Genomic DNA, 22692 nt, shown 5'->3' with positions numbered 1-22692 from the left:
AGGTCAAGTAGTATTTTCCCTCATGTTTGTTCTCTCACCACTGCCACAGGCCCAGTCTAGCAGCTATGTTCATCAGGATTCGACCAGCTCAGTCAGTAGTGGTGCTGATGAGCCACTCATGGTAATGGACATTAACCCCACCCCGAGTACATTCTGTGCCCTTGCTACCCTCTGCTTCTTCCAAGTGGTGTTCAAAATGGAGGAGTACTGATTCATCAGCTGAAGGGGTATTTAGAGGAAGGTTTCCTTGCCCAAGTTGACCTGATGCCATGAGACTCTTTGGATTTGGAGTCAATGTTGAGAACTCCCAGGACCACTCCCTCCTGACTGTAAACCATTGTGCTGCCGCCTCTAGTGGGTCTGTCCTGCCGTTGGATCAGAACATACCTGGGGATGGTGATGGAGTAGTCTGGGACATTGGCTTAAAAATATGATACTGTGTCTGGCCATGTCAGGCTATTGTTTGAGTTGTCTGTGGGACAGCTCTCCCAACTTTGGCAGAAGTCCCCAGATGTTACTGAGGCTCTAGTGGGCTGTGTGTACCTTTGTCATGTATGGTGCCTAGGTCAATGCTGGATGGTCAGTCTGATTTTATTATTAAACTTTTAGGCTGAAGCCAACTCATATCCATAGAGGTGGTAGTATCTGCGACCGTCAAGTTCATAGTTTCCCTCAGGTTTTCAGTCTTTGCTTCTGGGTCACTCTGGTGCCTAGAAGTGGATCAGACTGATGATGAATGTGTTAGTAAACATGACCAGTTCTTTCATCTTTCGCTGAAAAGCAACAGAGCTTCCCAGTGTCGTCACCACTGCAATTCCCAAAATACTGACAAACCACATCATCTGGAATGTGTGTAGCTGTTCTGGTGCAGATAACCTTTTGTGAGAGATATGCAGGGTGTTGTGTGAGGTGTTGTCTTCACCTGGGCCACTGTAAATGTTAGGTTGCTTTTCTCAGCTCAGTGATTGAAATTGATTATTAGAATCCTGATGTGCATATTCAAGCAGACTGCATTGCAAGATAATGTCCTCGAGATGTTTGTATGATTGAATGAAATGGGGGCGGCTAAGCAGAATGTTGTGAGATTGCGGGAGGCGTGCAGCTTCATCTTAGAGTTTTACAGCACAGAAACAGGCCCTTCGGCCCAACGTGCCTGCACCGACTATCAAGCACCCATCCAAAACTAATCCCACATCCCCGCAGTTGGCCCATAGCCTTGTATGTTGTGGTGTTTCAAGTGCTCATCTAAATACTTCTTAAATGTCGTGCGTATTCCTGCCTCTATCACCCCTTCAAACTGTGTGCCAGATTCCAACCACCCTCTGGGTGAAAAACGTTTCCTCAGCTCCCCTCTAAACCTCCTCTTCTGCTTGTCCTTCCATACTTTTAAATACCATGATGTCTAGGAACATTCTCCATGAGAGTCGAGGCCTTGGAATTTGAGTTTTGATTCAATTCAGGTTTGTTTCCTTGTGCTGAGTGCCCTTTCTGTTGTGGTAGTAGATAAGTGGCCTTGACAGGTTGAAGGAACACACACATATCAACAAACATGGGCAATTTGCAATCCATATGGGGTATCTGTAAATAAGCATGCTCTCACATCGCAGGCCCTCAAGGCTTCCACACAACTAGCTGCCTTCACTACTTCTGAATCTCAGTCACTTGTGTCACATCCTGGTATAATCCTCTCGCTGCTGTTGCATCCTTCAAGCTTCCTTCCATCGCCACCACATCCTTCACACTACTCCCAGCTATGATGCACTTCCCTTTATTTGTGTATCTTGAGAACTGCTGCCCATGGTCCAATGCATCTGAGGTGTGTTCCTCACTTTTCCCATACTTCATTCACAAATTATCATGCCCTAAAATTCATGCAGTATTCCTGAATGCAGAGAATCTCGTTCCAACTGTGCATGTATATCACAGTCCTAATCTCTTCCCACCAGTCTGTTTTGCATTCACCTTACAGCCCCCAGCTTTCCTCCACCTTTGTTCCCAACTTAATCACTCCCATAACTTGACTCAACTCCTGTTTGACTTATGACACAGCTACTGTTGGGCACTCTCCAGCATTAATATCATCTTCCACAAGCAAGCTGATATTCACGCACACATTTCTGTTAAATCTATACTAAATATTCCAGACAAATAATAGCCTTGTACACAAATCAAAACCTGCACATAAATACATTTTAATGTTTTCATATATTTTACATTGCCTTTAGTCATAAAACTACAATTATATAAAAAAAAAACTTCCAATATGCAATTACATATTGGTTTTCAATAAAGTAAATTTAATTTCAATTTATTTTTTACCATTTACTTTTTAACATTCATTTTTTTATTTTGACCAACAATGCTTTTATTGTCAATAACACTGAAAATATACTTTTACAGTTGTATGTTCTCTCTTACATTCTATAATCATCTTAGCACAGGACTTTCTGTTTAAATATATGCGCTACCTCTGATTTTGAGCCTGAAAATACATTAGCACTAATAAAAATGCAATTCGCTGCCTTCACTCACCAAAAATCAGTGACGTTGATAACTTTTTGCACATTATATGGAATAAACCAGGATATAATTTGACACATTATGAGCCGTGCCACATGAGATCTGCCTGTACTTTTTAAAACAAAAACCTCCAGGCTCCCTGATATTTATTCATTTGTGTACCTAAGCCATACAAATATAGCAGGTTTCTGGTTCACTGGCTGCAGTGTTTGTTTTGTCAGTTCTGATGAGCGCTGAGTTAGTTGGTTTTCACCCGTGCTGGTGGTAGATGCATTACAATTAACCTCAGCACCGCTGGGCTAGGAAGGGGAAACCCAAATTGGGTTTCTCCTCCAGATCACTATTTGGTGACACCTGAAAGTATGCGTAAGTGGATTTCATTTGAGGGTAGGACTGGGTTCAGTTACCATGTTCCTTTTTTAATATTTTATTTATTCGATTAGTTATATAAATGTATAAATATTCTTGATTGTTCACTTGATCAAATAATATGACATGGCAGTTTTGTCTTGACCTTTATCGTTTGGGGGAAGGAGAAGAAGAAATTGTATTTTTTTAATAGAGTGACTTCACCTTATTTTCGTTGTACTCAGGTTGCTGGGTAGGATGAGAAGAACGTTACAAATAAAACAACTTCAGCTCTACGAGAGTGCCTTTATTTTGTATATCTGGGATCTGTATAACTCAAGAATGTATTCCTCTCTTTGTTGAAGGAACACAGCGCTGCCTTCCCTTATTTTGACTTGACTTGACTTTAAATCCATCCCAGAGAGATGAAATTTGAAAAGCCTTTGTCAGTATTTTCTGTACTTCGATGACTGAATAATTTCAGCATTATTCATTCCTCAGCTTAAGTGATAAAATAGCAAAAAGTACAAAAACTTTTACATAGTCCATTAAGAATAGGCTGTGTTTGTGACAATGCAACCACTAGGTGGTGCAATACTTGCACGTGCGCAAATGCAGCCTCATGCACTTTAACGTCATTGTCTGTGACATTTTGGCAACTGCCAGTAACAAAGATGGTACTGCTCAATTTATCACAAAAACGAAAACAAATGAAACCAGAATGGCCACTTCAGGTCCCCACTGCTGCTCCCCGCAACGGGTTGTTTAATGAATTTTATTGACGATTATTTCAGAGCCACAAACCCGAATTTTAAACTAGTGAGCATTTTAAAATGATTTCTAACATTTTGGAAGTTGGAACAGATAAATCCTGGGAGCTCATGTTCAGCATGAACACTGGCAGAGAGCTGTTTGTGTTGTAATAAGAGCCAAATCAACAACTTGATCCAGCATCACTTCAGTGAGCCCCAGGATAGCTGCATGTGCGGGATTGTATGTGCAATTCAACAATTGGCGCTTTACCGTGCATGCGCGGAGACCGACCAGGCGCGTTACGTGATGACGTAGGTGTTGCGCAATGATGTTTTCCCACGCATGCGGCAACCAGTCCTGGCAAGCCGACAGGCCGCGCAGGCGCAGAGAGCAGGAACCCATTTGCGTATGTGCAGAGCTTGCAGCGCTCTGATGATGTCAGCAGGCTGCTGCGTTGTCAGGAGTCGCTTTAAGAATACAGTATGCCCAGTCATATTTCGGCATATTCCCTTTAGAACTGTAATTGCATAACCTTAGCATTGATAAATTATTTCATTTTAAATTCACACACCAGGCGACCCAATATGGAACTATTTTATCAAATTTATTTGGCATGCACTTCTGCGGGAATGTAGGCACAGTGTCACTTTTGACTTCATACCTTTGAATGTGTTTTTGCATGTGAATTTTAAAAATATTCTTTAATTGGTTCCTAAGGGAATATCTTGAGAGTTTTACCTGATGTACTCTTTGAAATCATTCTCTCATTCTTGTTCACGTTACTCGTAATTATGAAATGAAACAATGCAGGTCATGAATTCACCATTGGAGGGCGCTGAAAACCTGTTAAGTAAATTGGGACATGAGCTGACAGACATCAGACTTCCAGCAGGGCTTGCAAGTTTGCAGCTTGGAGTGGAAACCCTGGTAGATTTTTTTCTCCTGTCTAATCTAGCAATGCTGAGGCCAATTATACTATCATGCGTAGCTGTGAACAGCTACTGAATGCAAACTGGGGATCTCAATCTGTATGGCTCAGCTTCTGTTTGGATAAACTCACTTAGGCCTTCAAGGAGAAAGACCACCCTTTTATATATTCTCAAATAGTAATTCCATTTTAATCTTCCTGTGGGGAATTATTTGGCGTTTGCTTGCTCCTCCTAAATAACACAGCTGAAATTGAACCTCTGACCTCCTCCTTGGTTGCATAATGTTTTGGAGCACCAGTGTATTATGCCATTTATAGCCCAATAAATTTTAACCTACGAACACACATGTTTTCAATCCTGTACTGCTCAGATTTTCTACTGTTCAATGTAAGAATCGTAGTTCTGTTTTAATATTCCTCTATTTTATAAAGCTCACCAGCTTGTGAAAAGTGACCTTCGTAAAATCACAAAAAAGTCATGTTCTTCAGGTTTTTCATGATAGAGTCAAAGTCATTACACAGAAGGGGGCCATTTTGCCCGTAGACGGCAGGCTGGCTCTCTAGAGCAATCCATTCAGTCCATTCCTCTACTCCTATTCCGTAGCACTGCAAAATTATTTTCCTCAAGTGCTCATCCACTTTCCTTTTGAAATCATTCATTGTCTCCACCTCCACCACTCTCGTAAAGAGTGAGTTTGTATGACATGTAGATTTCTAACCTTTTCTGTAAAGAGAGTATTACAACTTCAGACTTACCTGGTCTTGGCTCTGGAACAATTTTGGTTCTAATTTCCTTTAAAAGGCTGAAAAACAGGTAAAGCAGTGCGTGCGGAAAGGAGATTCAAAAAGTGCGCCAAAAGATCAGTGGCTGGAGGTAAAGCAGCGGGAGCAAAGATGAGATTCAAAAAGCGCGGAGCGGAGATCGGAGGCAAACGATAAAGCAGAAGGAACGGAGAGGAGATTCAAAAAGCGCGCTAAGAGATTGGAGGCCAGAGATAAAGCACTGGGAGAGGAGATTCAGAGCCAAACTAAACACGGGAGAAAAAAAAATCGAAAACTGATGTCACATTGATATCACAGTCGAGGGAGAGCTGGGAAACAGCGGGCAGGCCGGGGTGAGTATACCGGTAAGCTTTTAATTTAATCTAAACTAATCCATTATAAAGTAAGACTTGATCGATTCATTAGTCTAAAAACCAAAGCAGATTTTATAATTTATCATCTAATTAACATCAGTGGTTAATTACTCCGTCTGATCTCAGGGATAAAGTTAAAAATTAACTAAAGTCTGAATTTTTCAGTAAATTAAAATCTAAAATTTTTAGATAATTAAGTAAAAACATTTTAGTTACCCTCCCTATAAACTAAAGTGATGCCAGCAAAGAAAAAGCAACTGATTGGTGAGTAGGTTGAGTCTTTTTTTGTAGTATCCTGCTCCATGTGGGAACTCCAAGTCACCCCTCATGTCCTGGACAACCACATGTGCAGGAAGCGTTGTCAGTTGCAGCAGCTCGAGCTCTGGGTTTGGAACTTGAGCAGCAACTGTCATCACTGTGCTGCATCCACGAGGCTGAGAGTTCTGTTGATAACACATTTATAGACGTGGTCACCCCGCAGCTTAAGGGTATGCAGACAGAGAGGGAATGGGTGACCGCCAGGCAGTCAAGAAGGACCAGGCAGGTAGTGAAGGAGTCTCCTGAGAGTATCTCACTCACCAAACAGTATTCCATTCTGGCTCAGCTGCACAAGGGGACAGGAAGAAAATTGGAAAAGCAATAGTGATGAGAGATTCTATGGTTAGGGGAGCAGGCAGGCGTTTCTGGAGCTGCAGACGTGAATCCAGGATGGTATGTTGCCTCCCTGGTGCCAGAGTTAAGGATGTCAGAGTGGCTGTAGAGCACATTTGAGTGGGGGAGTGTGAACAGCCAGCAGTCGTGGTCCATGTTGGCACCAACAATATAGGTAGAAAGAGGGATGAGGTCCTGCAGGGAGCTAGGAAAGAAATTAGCAAGCAAGATGTTGAAAGTAGTAATCTCCGGATTACTCCCAGTACCATGCACAAGTGAGTATAGAAATAGGAGGATAGAACAAATAAATGCGTGGCTCGAGAGGTGGTGCAGGAATGAGGGCTTTAGATTCCTGGGGGAGATGGGACCTGTATGGGCTGGATGGGTTGCACCTGAACAGAGCCGGGACCAACACCCTTGTGGGGCGATTTGCTAGTGCTATTGTGGAGGGTTTAACTAACTTGGCAGTGGTGTGGGATCCAGGAGGTAATATTAGTGAGGAAAACCAAGAAAATTGGGAGAGACAGCACCAGAGTAGGAAATAGGCATTAGGTGGGGTCAGTGCAAGGGGAATGTAATAAGGTCTAAATTAGGTTTACTGTGTGTATAAATATGGATGTGCGGAGCGTGGTCAATAAGATTGGTGAGCTGCAGGCACAGATAGACACATGGAAATATGATGTCGTGGCGATGATGGAGACCTGGCTCCAAAAAGGGCTGAACTGGATACAAGGTGTTCAGGAAAGATGGGGAAGGAAGGAGAGGAGGAGGGGTAAGTGTATTGATTAAGGAGAACATTACAGTGCTGAAGCACGAGGATGTCCTGGAGGGGTCAAGGACAGAATCTATTTGGTTAGAGCTAAGAAACATTACATTGCTTGGGGTATTCTATCGACCACCAACTAGTGCGAAGGATATAGAGGAACAAATTTGCAAGGAAATTCGAGAGGTATAATGGGTGACTTTAATTATCCTAGTATAGACTGGGATAGTAATAGTGTAAGGGGCTAAGAGGCGCAAGAGTTTCTAGAGTATATTCAGGAGAATTTTCTGTTTCAGTATGTTTCCATTTTTCTTTTTGTTCCCAAAAATATATTTTATTCATAAAAATTTGTAAAAAAATACACGACAAAACAGTACCAAGTTGACATTCCAAAAAGTGCAAAGGAAATCCGTTTTCTTCAATACAGGAGTGAGTTGCCTCACAACCCTTCCATTCCATTTTACATGCCATGTACATTTTACAGCAAACCCATATTTGGTGTATACAGCCCGAGGGGTTTTGCATGGGTCCAGCCCCTCAGTTCACTTTGGTGGGAGGACCTTACACAGTGGCCTTTCCCCATTGAGCCTTTGCAGCAGCTGCTCCAATCTTTAGTGTGTCCCTCAGCACGTGGTTCTGGACCTTGGAATGTGCCAGTCTGCAACGCTCGGTCATGGACAGCTCTTTGCGCGGGAAGACCAGCAGGTTTCGGGCAGACCAAAGAGCGTCTTTCACTGAATTGATGGTCCGCCAGCAGCAGTTGATGTTCATCTCGGTGTGCGTCCCTGGGAACAGCCCGTAGAGCACAGACTCCTGTGTTACAGACTGATGAACTTCAACAAAAAACACTGCATCTCTTTCCACACCTGCTTTGCAAAGACACATTCCAGCAGGAGGTGGGCAGCAGTCTCTTCCCCACCACAGCCACCTTGAGGGCAGTGTGCAGAGGGGGAGCGACTCTGGGTGTGAAGGAAGGATCCGACGGGGAGGGCCCTTTTCACCACCAGCCAAGCTACGTCTTGGTGCTTGTTCGAAAGTTTTGGTGATGAGGTATTCTGCCAAATGACTTTGGCAGTCTGCTCGGGGAACCATCCGACAGGATCCACCATCTCCTTTTCCTGTAGGGCCTTGGTCAAAGGCATTTTTCCGCAGAAACTTTCATACGAAGGATAGGTGGTACTGCACGTTCCAACTGGATGGAGCATTCCACGGCAATGTGACCAGACCCATCCTTCGCACGTGGTTCTGGACCTTGGAATGTGCCAGTCTGCAACGCCCGGGGCCTGATAGAACCTCAGCATGTAGGGACACTTAGTGTTTGCGTACTGGGGCTCTACGCACAACTTGATGCAGCTGCACACGAAGGTGGTCATCAGGATGAGGGTGATGTTGGGTACATTTTTCCCGCCCTTATCCAGAGGTTTCAACATTGTGTCCCTCTTGGCCTGGTCCATTTTGGGTCTTCAGATAAAGCAGAAAATGGCTCGGGTGACCACCACGGCACAGCCGTGGAGTATGTGCCAGACCTGCGCCACATACAGCAACAACTTGAGTGCCTCGCACCTGATGACCAGGTTCTTGCCCACAATGGAGAGAGATCGTTGCCCCCATATGCTGAAGTGTACCCTGGCTACTCGCTCCTTCCAGGTTTTAGCGCACGCCCCGGCCCTTCTGAACCATATTCCCAGCACCTTCAGGTAGTCTGACATGACGGTGAAGGGGACAAAGGATCGGGTTGGCCCAGTTCCCAAAGAACATGGCCTCACTCTTGCCTTGGTTAACTTTGGCTCCCGAGGCCAGTTCGAATTGGTCACAGATGCTCATCAGTCTGCGAACGGCCAGCGGATCCGAGCAGAAGGCGGCGACGTCGTCCATGTACAGGGAGGCTTTTACCTGAGTGCCTCCGCTGCCGGGGATTGTCACCCCTCTTATTCTTGCATTCTTTCGAATGGACTCAGAAAAGGGTTCAATACAGCAAACAAACAAGACAGGGGAGAGAGAGGACAGCCCTGTCTGACTCCAGATTGGATTGGGAAACTTTCTGATTCCCACCCATTGAGACTGCGCTACTGATGTTTGTGTAGAGCAGTTTGATCCAATTGCAGATTCCCTCCCCAAACCCCATTTTTGGAGAGCTCGTCCATCATATAAGTGTGCGATATCCTGTCAAAAGCCTTCTCCTGGTCCAAGCTGATGAGGCAGGTATCCACCCTCCTGTCCTGTACATGGGCGGTCGTATCCCTGAGTAGCGCGAGACTATCAGAGATCTTCCTGCCGGGTACAGTGCAAGTCTGGTCGGGGTGAATCACCAACGCCAGAGCAGACTTGACCTGACTGGCGATGACTTTGGACAGAATCTTGCAGTCAACATTAAGCAGTGAGATGGGTCGCCAATTTCTGATTTTCCCCCTCTTCCCCCTTCAGCTTGTAGATGAGGGTGATGATGCCTTTCCTCATGGATTCTGACATGCTGCCGGCCGGAAGCATACTCTCGTATACTTCCAGCAGGTCTGGGCTGATCCAGTCCCACAGAGCCGAATACAACTCAACCGGTAAGCCGTCACGTCCGGGAGTTTTACTCGTCTCGAAGGACCTGATGTCGTTTGTCAGTTCATCCAGAGTTAGCGGTTTGCCCAATGTCTCCTGCATGCTGTCATCTAAGACCTCCGTGATAGATGACAGGAAGGACTGGGAGGCCGTGCTGTCTGTGGGCTTCATGTCGTACAGCCCAGCATAAAAGGATTTGCTGATCCTTAGTATGTCAGACTGTGAAGGCGTTAGTTACCGAGCCATCCTCTTCCTTTAGGCTGCTGATCACAGAGCTCTCTCTGTGTACCTTTTGGAACAAGAAACGTGAGCACATCTCATCCTGCTCAATGGAGCGGACTCTGGACCGGAAGATGATCTTAGAAGCCTCCGTGGCCAAGAGCAAGGCCTGCTGGCTCTTCACCTCTTGGAGATCCTCCTTGACCTCGACCCCTATGAACTGCAGCCGGTGCAGATTTTGCATTCTTTTCTGGAGTCGGGACATTTCCCTCTGTCTCTCTCTCGCCCTCTGAACACCTTTGGAGATAAAGAACCTCCCGATGTTCTCCTTGATCGCCTCCCACCAGTGAACTGGAGACTCAAAGAGGGGTTTCACGGTTCTCCAACCTTTCTAATTCCTTTTGAGTTCCTCAGCGTTCTCTGGGGTTAGCAGTGTAGCATTGAGTTTCCATGTCCCCCTGCCAACCCTCTGGTCATCCTGTAAGTGACAGTCAGTAAGAGGCAATGGTCGGAGAAGAACACAGGCTTGACGTCGGTGGATCTGACCGTGACAGCACATGACACAACCAGGAAGTCAATCCTGGAACGGGCAGACCCATCCGATCTTGACCAGGTGTTTCTACGCTCCGCTCCGTCTGCAGGTTTCATGAAGACGTTGTGCAGCTTGGCATATTTTACTGTTTCCATTAGGAATCTGGATGTAGCGTCCAGTTTGCTGTCGTCACTGCCGCATCGTCCAGCTGCATCAATGATGCAGTTGAAGTCACTGTCTAGAATGACCAGTCTGGACGTCGCCAGCAGCAGTGGGAGCTGCTGGAAGACGGTCAGCCGCTTGCTGCATTGAACCGGGGGTGTACGCGTTAATCAACCGGTGCGGCGCATTGTTGTACTACATCTGCTACGAGGAGGCGACCGCCCACCACCTCCTTTAACTTTGGAGATGGTGAAGTTACCTCCCCACAGCAGTATACCTAGGCCGGAGGAACGGGAATCATTACTCCCTGACCAGATCAATGGATCCTTGGACCACCATCGCGACCATTGCCTCTAAGTGCTGCGGTGCGGAATTCCACACTCCTGCAGTAACAGCAGGTCGACTTTGACCTTGGCGGGGTAGTCCAAGGTTGAAACACATTGCGTAATGTTTCCGTATGTTTCCATTTCAACGAGGAAGGAGGTATTGTTGAACCTGGTTCTGGGGAATTAAGTGAATCAAGTATCAGTAGGAGAACATTTAGAGGGCAGTGACCAAAGCACCATAAGGTTTATGTTAGCTGTGGAAAAGGACAAGGAGCAATCGAGAGTAAAGATAATTAATTGGGGTGGCGGGGGGGGGGGGGGAGGGCGGGGGGCAACTACAGTACAGTGGGAACGGATCTGGCCCAGGTAAATTGGAATCAAGGTTTGCAGGCAAAACTGTAACTGAACAATAGGCTGCCTTTAAAGAGGTGATAATTTGGGTACAGTCATAGTACATTCCCTTGAGGGGGAAAAGTAGGACAAACAGATCCAGAGTTCCCTAGATGATGAAAGAGATAGTGAGTACGATGAAGCAGAAAAAGGGTCAATATGATAGATGTCAGGTGGATAATACATACAGGCTAAATATAGGTTCAGAAGGGAAGTGAAAAAAGATAAAAGCGCAGACAGTATGAGAAGAGACTAATAGGAACAGGAGTAGGCCATTCAGACTGTCGAGCCTGCTCTGCCATTCAGTTAGATCATGGCTAATCATCTACCTCTACGCCACTTCCCTGCGGTATCTCCCTATCCCTTGATGTCATTAGTCTCCAGAAATTTATCTATTTCTGTCTTGATCATGCTCAATGTTTGAGTTTCTGGGATAGAGAATTCCAAAGATTCACCACTCTGAGTAAAGAAATTCCTCCTCATCTCAGTCCTAAATTGCCTACCCCTTATTCTGAGATTATGTCCCCTGGTTCGAGACTCATCAGCCAGGGGAAACATCCTATCTACATCTACCCTGTCATGTCCTGTAAGAATTCTGTACGTTTCAATGAGATCGCCTCTCATTTTTTTTGAAACTCTGGAGAATACAGGCCCAGTTTCCTCTATCTCTCCTCATAAAACAATCCTGCCATTCCAGGGATTAGTCTGGTGAACCTCCGTTGCACTCCCTCTATGGCAAGTGTATCCTTCCTTGGATAACAAGACCAAAGCTGTACACAATACTCCAGGTGCGGTCTCACCAAGGCTGTAACCAATTGCAGCAAGACATTTTTACTCCTGTATTCAAATCCCCTTGCACTGAAGGCCAACATACCATTTGTCTTCCTTTATTGATTGTTGCATCTGCATGTTAACTTTTAGTGACTCATGAACAAGAACCCCCAGGTCCCTTTGGACGCCAACACTTCCCAACCCCTCTCCATTTAAGCAATATTCTGTTTTTTTTTCTCTACCAAAGTGGAAAACTTGACACTTAGTCACATTATATACCGTCTGCTATGTTCTTGCCCGTTCACTTAGCCTGTCTAAGTCTGCTCGAAGCCTCCTTGCACCTTCTTCACAACTTACATTCCCACCTAGCTTTGTATCAGCAAATGTGGAAATATTACAATAGGTCCTCACATCCAAATAATTTATATAGATTGTGAACAGCTGTGGCCCTAGCACCGATTCTTGCGGTATCCCACTAGTAACAGCCTGCCATCCTGAGAATGACCCATTTATTCCTACTCTCTGTTTTCTGTCTGTTAAGCAATTCTCAATCCATACTAGTATCCCACGTGCTCTAATTTTGTGTACTAACCTCCTGTGTGGGACCTTGTCAAAAGCCTTCTGAAAATCCAAATACATCACATCCACTGGTTCTCCTTTATCTGTACTACAAGTAACATCCTCAGAAAAACTCCAACAGGTTTGTCAAACATGGTTTCTCTTTCATAAATCCATGTTGACTCTGCCCAATTCTCGCGGCTAACTTAAGCGGGAATCTACAAGTCTTCTCTTGGCATATAAATAGTAAAAGGAGGAGTGGAGCGGATTAGGGACCTAAAAGGGGATTTACTTATGAAGGCAGGGGCTTGGCTAAGGTAATGAATGAGTACTTTGCATCTGTCTTTACCAAGGAATAAGATGCTGCCCAAGTCATGGTGAAAGAGGAGATAGTTGAGACACTGGATGGGCTAGAAATTGATAGAGGTGGTGGAAGATAGGCTGGTCGTACTTCTAAGTTGATAAGTCACCAAGGCCGGATGAGATGCATCCAAGGATACCTGGGGAAGTATGGATGGAAATTGAAGAGGCACTGGCCATAATCTTCCAATCCTCCTTAGATACAGATGTGGTGCCAGAGGAATGGAGATTTGCAAATGTTACATCTTTGTTCAAAAAAGGGTTTAAGGATGCGCCCAGCAACTACAGGCGAGTCAGCTTAATCTCGGTGGTGAGAAAGCTTTTAGAAATGATAATTTGGGACAAAATTGATAGTCCCTTGGACAAATCTGGATTAGTTAAGAAAAGCCAGTGCAGCTTTGCTAAGGGCAAATTGTGTTTAACTAATTTGCTTGAGTTTTTTGATGAGATAACAGAGGGTTGATGTGGTGTACATGGACTTCCAAAAGGCATTTGGTAAAGTGCCACATAACAGGCTTGTCATCAAAGTTGGAAAAGGGACAGTAGCAGCATGGATCCAAAATTGGATTTCCTGAGTGACAGGAAACAGAGTAGTTATGAATGGTTGTTTTTCTGTCTGGAGGAAGGTATACAGTGGGGTTCTCCAGGGCTCAGTCTTAGGACCCTTGCTTTTCTTAATATATATTAATGACCTAGACTTGGTGCACAGGGCATAATTTCAAAATTTGTGGATGACACAAAACTTAGAAGAGTTGTGAACTGTGAGGAGGATTGTGATAAACATCAGGAGGACATAGACAAGTTGGTGGAATGAGTGGACAAGTGGCAGATGAAATTTGATGCAGAACAGTGTGAAGCGATTCATTTTGGTATGAAGGACGAGGAAAGACCATATAAATTAAAGGGTATAGTTCTAAAGTTGGTATAGGAGCCGAGGGACCTGGGGGGTAGGTATATATGCACAAATCATTTAAGATTGCAAGCTAGGTTGAGAAAGTGGCTAATAAAACATATGGGATCCTGGGCTTTATAAATAAGGACATAGAGTAGAAGAACAAGAAGTTATGATGAACATTTATAGAGCATTGGTTCAGCCTCAACTGGAGTATTGTGTCCAGTTCTGGGCAGCATACTTTAGGAAGGATGTTAAGGCATTAGAGAGAGTGCAGAAAAGATTCACTATGGGGAAAAGGCAGGGGAGTTGGACTAGGTGAGTTGCTGTTGTAGAGAGATGGCATAGACACGACTGGCCAAATGGTCTCACTCTATGCTGTAACCATTCTATGGTTCTATGAACATTCAAACCTGACTTGTAGGTAAAGTTCAATTTTAGCATAGTGATGTACTGAGCCTGTTTCTCTCTCTTTGACACCCCACAAAAATGATATAGTAAATTGTCGTAATTCAGTAGAGGTGGAAATCAGTTTTCTTACAAACCTTATGTTGTAATATTTTAGTAGCAGAAAATTGCCAAAGTAACAATCTTCATGATTTTCTTCTAGCCCTGTGGTCTGTGATTTCCCCACAGTGGCGCACTGGTTAGCACCGCAGCCTCACAGCTCCAGCCACCCGGGTTCAATTCTGGGTACTGTCTGTGCGGAGTTTGCAAGTTCTCCCTGTGACCGCGTGGGTTTTCGCCGGGTGCTCCGGTTTCCTCCCACAGCCGAAGACTTGCAGGTTGATAGGTAAATGGGCCATTATAAATTGCCCCTAGTATAGGTAGGTGGTAGGGGAATATAGGGAAGGTGGGGATGTGGTAGGAATATGGGATTAGTGTAGGATTAGTATAAATGGGTGGTTGATGGTCGGCACAGACTCGGTGGGCCGAAGGGCCTGTTTCAGTGCTGTATCTCTAAATAAAATAAATAAAATGATTTATCATCTCCTCATCCCAAGACACTTGTACACCCACCTCACATTAAAGTCAAAATCATCTTCCAATAAAATTAATGTTTGTTTTCTGGGTAATTAGGTTGCCTGAAACTGAAGTTTTAAAAAAACAAAAAATCTGTTATAATCATCCACCTGAAATATGAAATTTATTAAGTTTGCAACTATCAAACTGCTTCTTGTTTTGATTTTTTCGTCCTTACCAGTAGGCTTTTGGCCATATTAATGTGTTCATGATTCTTCCACATTTACCTCTTATAATACCCAAAAATTAATAATACGCTTTCTTCCTTTTTCCCGATTGAGGTTTCTTTGACAATTTAATTTTTTTTAAAATGTAGATGTTATTTTTATTTCCCTTTATTCTATTCATTGACTTTCTTTATCCACATATCATTGTATACCGCTTGCCATTATATGGCTCAAGGAACAGATAATCCACACCTGTCAGTGTGTATGTTTTCTTTTTCTCTCTTTTTGGAGTTATCTGTCTTACCCTCACATTTGTTCCCTCTTTCCAGTCCCCAATAAGGCTGGATATGGTGGATTAAGTCTCATTCAGTGTTACTGTTTTTGAGAAATTCAAGAGCAAACAATTGCACATCAGTTTGCCTTTTTACTCATGAAATTGCCTTCTGAGTTTGTGTAAATTTTTGTTTATATTTATGAAATTCTTGTTACAGGGCTTGCTCTATTTCTTCACTCACATACAGTTGGCAGCAGTCATAGCACATGAAATGTCCTGTACACTCAAGTTAACAGGCTGTCTGGACATAATCTACAATTTACTGTAAATAACTTAGGTGAGAAGAGGTCTAGGGATTCCCTCTCAGCCTTTGCCTGGTTTAACCGTAACACGGTTTTTAGCTTCCCTTTAATGAATCCTTGTTCACTGCTGTAATTGTAAGGCAAAGAAATCAAACCGGTTTCCTTAGATTTAAACAAGAAAGGTAGAAGTTTATTAATCTTAAACTCTAATCGGTTAACGGCTATGAATCTGCGACGCGACCACGCTAGCATGCAATAAATACCCATGCAGATAAAGACAGAAAAAGTAGAAGGAATAAAGGGGAAAAGTTTGAGGCAATCTCTGGTAGTTACAGTCCTTTATGTTCAATGTGGAGTCTTTGGTTGCCGATAAGTCTTGCAATTCATTGGGGCTCATTTCAGCTTGTTCCGATGTAGGAGTCTTTTCTCTCTCGAGGTTTATGTGTCTTCCCTGAATCCGGTGGCTTGGGAGAAAGCGAGAGAGAGAAGCTTCCTTGTTCCAGATTCAGTTGCACACTGCCTCCTGCTCCTTTCTCTGTGGCACAATTCAAAATACCCCAGGTCGCCCAGCAGGTTAGTCATGCTCCTTATTTGGAACAGTCTCTCCTATGAGGTTTATGGATGGTTTTACCTTAGCAGTCTCTGGAATGTGCTTCCTTACACCTTCAATGTCTGGTGACCAAAATCCATTTGGGTTAATTGGTACAGGGAATAGTCCTTTGTCTCCGCAAGCAGTGTCTCTTAGTATGCAAATATCCTTCCAGCCCAGTGTCTGGTGATCTTCAAACAAGTAATTTCTTCACTCCAGCAACAGTTTAAAATCAATGTTCATATGACACAATTAATATGCCTCATTCTTGGCAGGTGGGGGTCTGATGACTGTGTGTGTGTGTGTGTGTGTGTGTGTGTGTGTGTGTGTGTGTGTGTGTGTGTGTGTGTGTGTGTCTCTCTCTCGTTGTCAGGCCCATGCTCTGCATCACAGAGCGATGTTCCAAGTCCCGGCGTCGCAGAACATGCTCTGACTCCAGTGTTGAACCACTTGAACATAACGCCAAGAAAATAAATTTACAAACTGTCACATATTGCAGTCATAACATTGTCATTCGAATGTTCAATTTTGTTGGGATGGATTTAAAACAGAGCTTCTTTTCCTTCAGTGCATATTGTCATACATGCTGCAGCTGCTTGCAATTTTGTTGATCAAAATCACCTGTTGGAAATGAGAGAGCAATCCTTCGTAGTACAGAGTATAGCTTATGCCATATTTATATAACTGCATTGGCTGCATAAATTTGGAATATTAAAAAAAGCAGCATGCACTCTCTGCTCACCGAGTAAATACAAATGGCATTGTAACCAAAGATGTAGCTGCCATACTTTAGGGGTTAGCCTTGGCTCAGTAGTAGCACTTTTGCCTCTGAATCAGAAGGGTGTGGGTTCTGGGATTTGAGCACGTAATCTAGGCTGATGCTTCAGTGCAGTGCTGAGGGAGTGCTGTCTTTCAACTGAGATGAAAAACTGAGGTTCTATCTGTCCCCTCAAGTGGATGTAAAAGATCCAATGGCACTCCTTTACGACTGATTTCAGTAACCAGGTACAAAGTTTCCCCAGTTGTTAAGGAAGTTACAATTTCAAAAAATGTTTTCCAGAACAACCTTTTTAGAATTTGGATTCTGAATATGGGTGTTGCTGGATGATGGAAGGCCAATTTTATTGCTCAGCTCTAGTTGCCCTAAAACGTTGGTCGGCTTTTTTTCTCAAAACACCAGATCTTGTGATGATGATGCTCCCACAATGGTATTTGTAAGACAATGTCAGAGTATTGAGTTAGTGATGATATAGGTCAGGATGGTGTGTAACTTGGAGGTTCACTTGGAGGTGATGTTCCTGTGACCTTGTTGCTCTTGTCCTCAGTGATTGAGAGCACAGCAGAGGGAAGTGCTGTTGGAGTAGTCTTGAGTTGGTGTAGTGCATCCTGTATTTATTATATATTTTGGCAACAGTGAGCCAGTAATGAAAAGGATGAATATCAAGACCAGTGCTGTTACCAGTCAAGCAGACAGCTCTGTCCTGGATGGTGTATTGATCTTCTTGAGTGTTACTGCATCGATCTAGGCAAGTTGTGAATATTCCATCACATGGAGGAGAGTGCTAGTTCTTCATCTGTTGAGCTTGGCTGAGAGATTTTATGTTTATCGTCTTTTCCAGCTATAGATCAAAACACCTAATGACACAGGATTATTAGCAGTGGAACTGGAAATTGCATCAACAGAACTGTACCTGATGTAGTTCAATAATACAAATGGGCTACAATGGACTACTTTCAAGTTGACCTTTGTTCACAGTGTATTACAAAAGTGATGGCATGGTTTATGTTGATTGAGGCTGATCTTTCAACACTGTAGAAACCTGTACACTGGTATTTAGGGCAGATGTCTATACTTCATTAAAGCTGTTTACAGGTACTGAAGACAGTACAAGAAAGAATACTCCTATGTTCAAGGCAGTATCCTAAATGGCCCTACCCCTAAATTTCTGCAGTCAAATTTACACTTACTGTAATGCGGTTAATTATAATTTACACCTCTAATATCCTGTAATCTTGTATTTAAAAGCTTTGAATTTTTGCTAGAACAGTTTTAAATATGAGGTTGATTAAACTTTGCTCACTACTTTTCAAGTTCTGAGGAGGTTTTGTTGCCCAGGCATAAAAGTATGTGATATTTCCTAGGTATGTGTTAAAAGCAATGATATAATAAAGCATAAAACCAGTGAAGATGTAATACACTAGTAGTGTATTTATTGAATTGTTATTTCGATTCAGTATTTTGGGCCTGTTTTGGCTCATGTATAAACTTTTTAATAATCAGCAATAGACAATGTTTAATGACTTGTACCCTTGAATATTTCATTATCGAACTCTCATTTGTTAAGTGTAGAGCCATGACTGATGCATCTCCCAGGATGACATCATATGGTACGTCTGTGTTAACCATTTCAATAATAAGTAGGAGAGCAATGTAGTTGATTTGGTATCATTGAGAAGATTAGTGCAAACTAACCCCATCTGGGCTGTGTTCTCCTTCGCTATTAGTGTGGTTAGGAGGTAGATGGCTTGACTCCAGTAAACTTAGTGTTCTGCAGGAAGTCTTACAAGAAGAACTCCCAGGAGTGGAGCTATATTGGAAGGATTTTTGGGACCCTGTGGGAAGATGACTAGACACCAGACAAGCAGCAATGGTCTGGGAATCCAACTTGACTGCTGCTTTCTTTAGCTGATTTTAAAACCGTTTCCATACACTGATTTTAAAACAGTTTCCAAGAGCTGCTGCTGTACCATAATGGTTGCTGTTGTAGTGGTGATGGCAATTTAGCTTGTGTGAAATACTGGAAAAAAAATTGGCTTTCAATATACTTTAACAGATAAATGTTCCCTTTTCAAGCATTAGGCAAAATGAAAAAGTCTCTCTAGAACCATAGAAAAATGACGGCACAGAAGGAGGCCATTCAGCCTGTCATGTCCATGCTGGCCGAAGGGAAAAAAAACTAGCTGCCCAATCTAATTCCACCTTCCAGCACCTGGTGCATAGCATTGCAGGTTACAGCACTTCAGGTACATGTCCAGGTACCTTTTAAAAGAATTGAAGGTTTCTGCCTCCTCCACTATTCCTGGCAGTGAATTCCAGACACCCAACACCCTCTGGGTGAAAAGTTTTTCCTCATTTCCCCTCTAATCCTTCTATCAATCACCTTAAATCTGTGCCCCCTGGTAATTGACCTCTGTGCTAGGGGAAACAGGTCCTTCCTGTCTACTCTATCTAGGCCCCTCATAATTTTGTACACCTCAATTAAGTCACCCCTCAGCCTCCTCTGTTCTAAGAAAAATAACCCTAGCCTATCCAATCTTTCCTCATAACTGCAACTTTTGAGCCCTGGCAACATTCTTGTAAATCTCCTCTGTACTCTCTCCAGAGCAATTATGTCCTTTCTGTAATGTGGTGACCAGAGCTGCACCTAATACTCCACCTGTGGCCTAACCAGCATTTTATGCAGTTCGAGCATGACATCCCTGTTTGTGTATTCTGTACCCTGGCCAATAAAGGAAAGTATTCCATGTGCCTTCTTCACTCTGTCTGCCTGTCCTGCCGCCTTCAGGGACCTGTGGACATGCACTCCAAGGTCTCTCACTTCTTCCATCCCTCCCAATATCCTCCTGTGTATTCCCTCGTTCTGTTTGCCCTCCCCAAATGCATTACCTCACACTTTTCTGGATTGAATTCCATTTCCCACTTTTCCACCCACTCAACCAAACCATTAATATCATTGTGGAGTCTACGGCTATCCTTTTCACTATCTGCGACATGGCCAATTTTCGTATCATCGGCAAATTTTCCAATCATGCCTCCCACATTTAAGTCCAAATCATTAATATATACCACAAACAGCAAGGGACCCAACACTGAGCCCTGTGGAACGCCACTGGAAACAGCTTTCCATTTGCAAAATCATCCGTCGACTACTACCCTTTGTTTCCTGTCCCTGAGCCAATTCTCTACTGGTAACAACGCAACTTTATTTTGCTTTCTGTATTTACTGTATTTCTGGAAAATTTTGCTTTTGTTTAATTTGATCTGTAGAATGTTAATCATTTTAGTTTTGTTTGTTGTGCACGTTATTTACATATTACTGTGTGCGTTTTAACACTTATTCAGTTTTCTGCTATTTCTCTATTAAAAATAAATAAATACAGATGTGGATTAGTCAAAGGAAATTGGATATCTGTATATGTAAATAACCAAGTTGTAAAAAGGTGCAAGTAAAAATAGTATTTGTTCGCAGTTGAGGGGGAGGGCCTTGTACATTTCCAGAGCAACAAAAAGAGAACTTAACATTGAGTACTGAACATCTGCCATTGGATTTAAAATACCTACATTTTCTGAAATATTGATTTTTTTTTTCTAAATTTCTAAAGCAGCTATATTTCTCATTTCTGTTGGACAAAGGAACAGATTTGAGCACTTTGTTCAAAATCAAATTCACTGTTGGTATGCACGTACTGCAATTCTGCCCTATTCTTGATCCTGGCACTGAGGTGCAACTGCAGCTCTCTCGGTGTAAATTAACAGTAGATAATCCTGGTCTAGTTACTTTAGATAATTGTTACCTTTGCATTCAAATTTCCTACATTTATTTCCATAGGTAGCTGGAAAATAAGTATTGATTGCTATAAGCTGTTTCGTTATTCTGGTAGTTGTATGACTTTAGAGATTAAACTTCAACCATCACAAATTTGAGGAAGTATCACTGGGGGCTGTGAGTAGAATTACAACAGCAAATGATTGGAAACCTATCATAGAATCTTACAGCACAGAAGGAAGCCCTTCGGCCTGTCATGCCTGTGCCATCTTGAAAGCTGTCCAATTTAGTCCAACACCCATCTTTTTTTCCCAATAACTCTGCAACTTAGTCTTTTTCAAGTACATGCCCAATTGCCTTTTGAAATTTTCTATTGAATATGTTTCCACCACCTTTATCAACTTTCCCTGCTACCTTCACAGATTTGTGAATATGCACCCCTAGGTGTCTGCTCAAAATAGTACCATTATACTCTGTCCTACTGCACCTGGTATTCCCAGGCGGTCTCCCATCCAAGTACTAACCAGGCCTGAGTCTGCTTAGCTTCCGAGATCAGACCAGATCGGGCATTTTCAGACTAGTATGGCCGTAGGCGGGGCTAAAGTGTGGAGAGTCAAAGAGACTTAGCAGTTGGCAGGAAAAAAGACAGAAGCGCAAGGGGAGAGCCAACTGTGTAACAGCCCCGACAACCAATTTTTTCTGCAGCCACTGTGGAAGAGTCTGTCCCTCTAATATTGGCCTTTATAGCCACTCCAGGCGCTGCTCCACAAACCACTGACCACCTCCAGGCGCTTACCCATTGTCTCTCGAGACAAGGAGGCCAAAGAAAATAAAAAGATACTCTGTCCACGTTATTCCCAAAGTGCATCACTTCACACTTATCCACGTGAAATTGCATCTGCTATGTGTCTGTCCAATTTATCAGTCTGTCTGTTTTCCTGAAGTCTGCTGCTATCCTTCTCACTACTTACTATGTTGTCAAGGTTTGTGTCATCTGCAAACCTCAAGATTGTACTCCCTATACCCAAGTTCAGGTCATTATGTATAAGTAATTCTCCTAATATTGAAGCCTGGGAGACTGCACTGTATACTTTTCTCCAGACAGAAAAATATCCATTCGCCACTACTTTCTGTCTCCTATCCCTTAATCAATCACACATCCAGGGTACCATCATCCCTTTAATTCCGTGGGCTTCTATTTTCTGTGGTACTTTTTCAAAAGGTTAAAAAGTTTACAGAAGATTTTTGGATTCCCTTTAGGTTACCTGCTAATCTCTTATATGTTCTTTCTGCCCTTATCATTTTTCAATTTCCCTTACGCTGTCTGCGTCTGCTTGATTTTCTACTGTATTCTGTACCTTTTTTCTGTTTTATTTTAACCTCTATTTCCTTTGCCATGAAGAAAGCTTGAGCTTTGAGTGCCTTATCTTTCCTCCGAATTAGAATATGCTTGGTTTGTACCTGAATTATCTCCGCCTTGAAGGCCTGCTATTGCTCATTTACTGTTTCTTGGCCAATCTTAGTTTCCAGTCTACTTATGCTAGATCCCTTCTCAAATCACTGAAGTTTGCTCTCTCCTAGTTGGGTATTTTCACTGTTGATTTTTCTTTGTCCCATAATGTAACAACCTTAAACTAGATTACTTTATGACCACTATTACCAGATGTTCTCCCATTGCAACACTTTCCACTTGCCTGACTTAGATCCAGCACTGTTTCTTTCCTTGTTGGGCGAGGAACAAACTGATTAAGAAAGTTCTCCTGTGTACATTTTAGATATTCTGCAATTTCCTTTCCCTTTATACAGTTTTTTTAGTCTATATTAAGACAATTGAAGTCCCTGATTATTATTGCTCCATTATTTTCAAATTTCTCTGAAATTTGCCAACAGATTTGCTCCTCTATCTTCTCAATATTTGGGGGTCTTTAGTAAAC

At 43.0% G+C, this 22692-nt stretch overlaps 1 protein-coding gene and 1 non-coding gene across 8 annotated transcripts in view; one reads left to right on the top strand and one right to left on the bottom strand.

Annotated features, from left to right (window-relative positions):
- The window catches only part of pphln1 (periphilin 1), a 291915-nt gene that overhangs the window by 80130 nt on the left and 189093 nt on the right, over positions 1–22692 (top strand). The window lies entirely within an intron of this gene.
- LOC137379901 (5S ribosomal RNA) lies at positions 21234–21352 on the bottom strand. Its single transcript, XR_010976935.1, has one exon. It is a non-coding gene; the product is annotated as a 5S ribosomal RNA (ribosomal RNA).

The sequence above is a fragment of the Heterodontus francisci genome, chromosome 18 (genome assembly GCF_036365525.1).
Source record: "Heterodontus francisci isolate sHetFra1 chromosome 18, sHetFra1.hap1, whole genome shotgun sequence".
NCBI classification, from domain to species: Eukaryota; Metazoa; Chordata; class Chondrichthyes; order Heterodontiformes; family Heterodontidae; genus Heterodontus; species Heterodontus francisci.
This window is presented reverse-complemented; position numbering and strand designations above follow the sequence as displayed.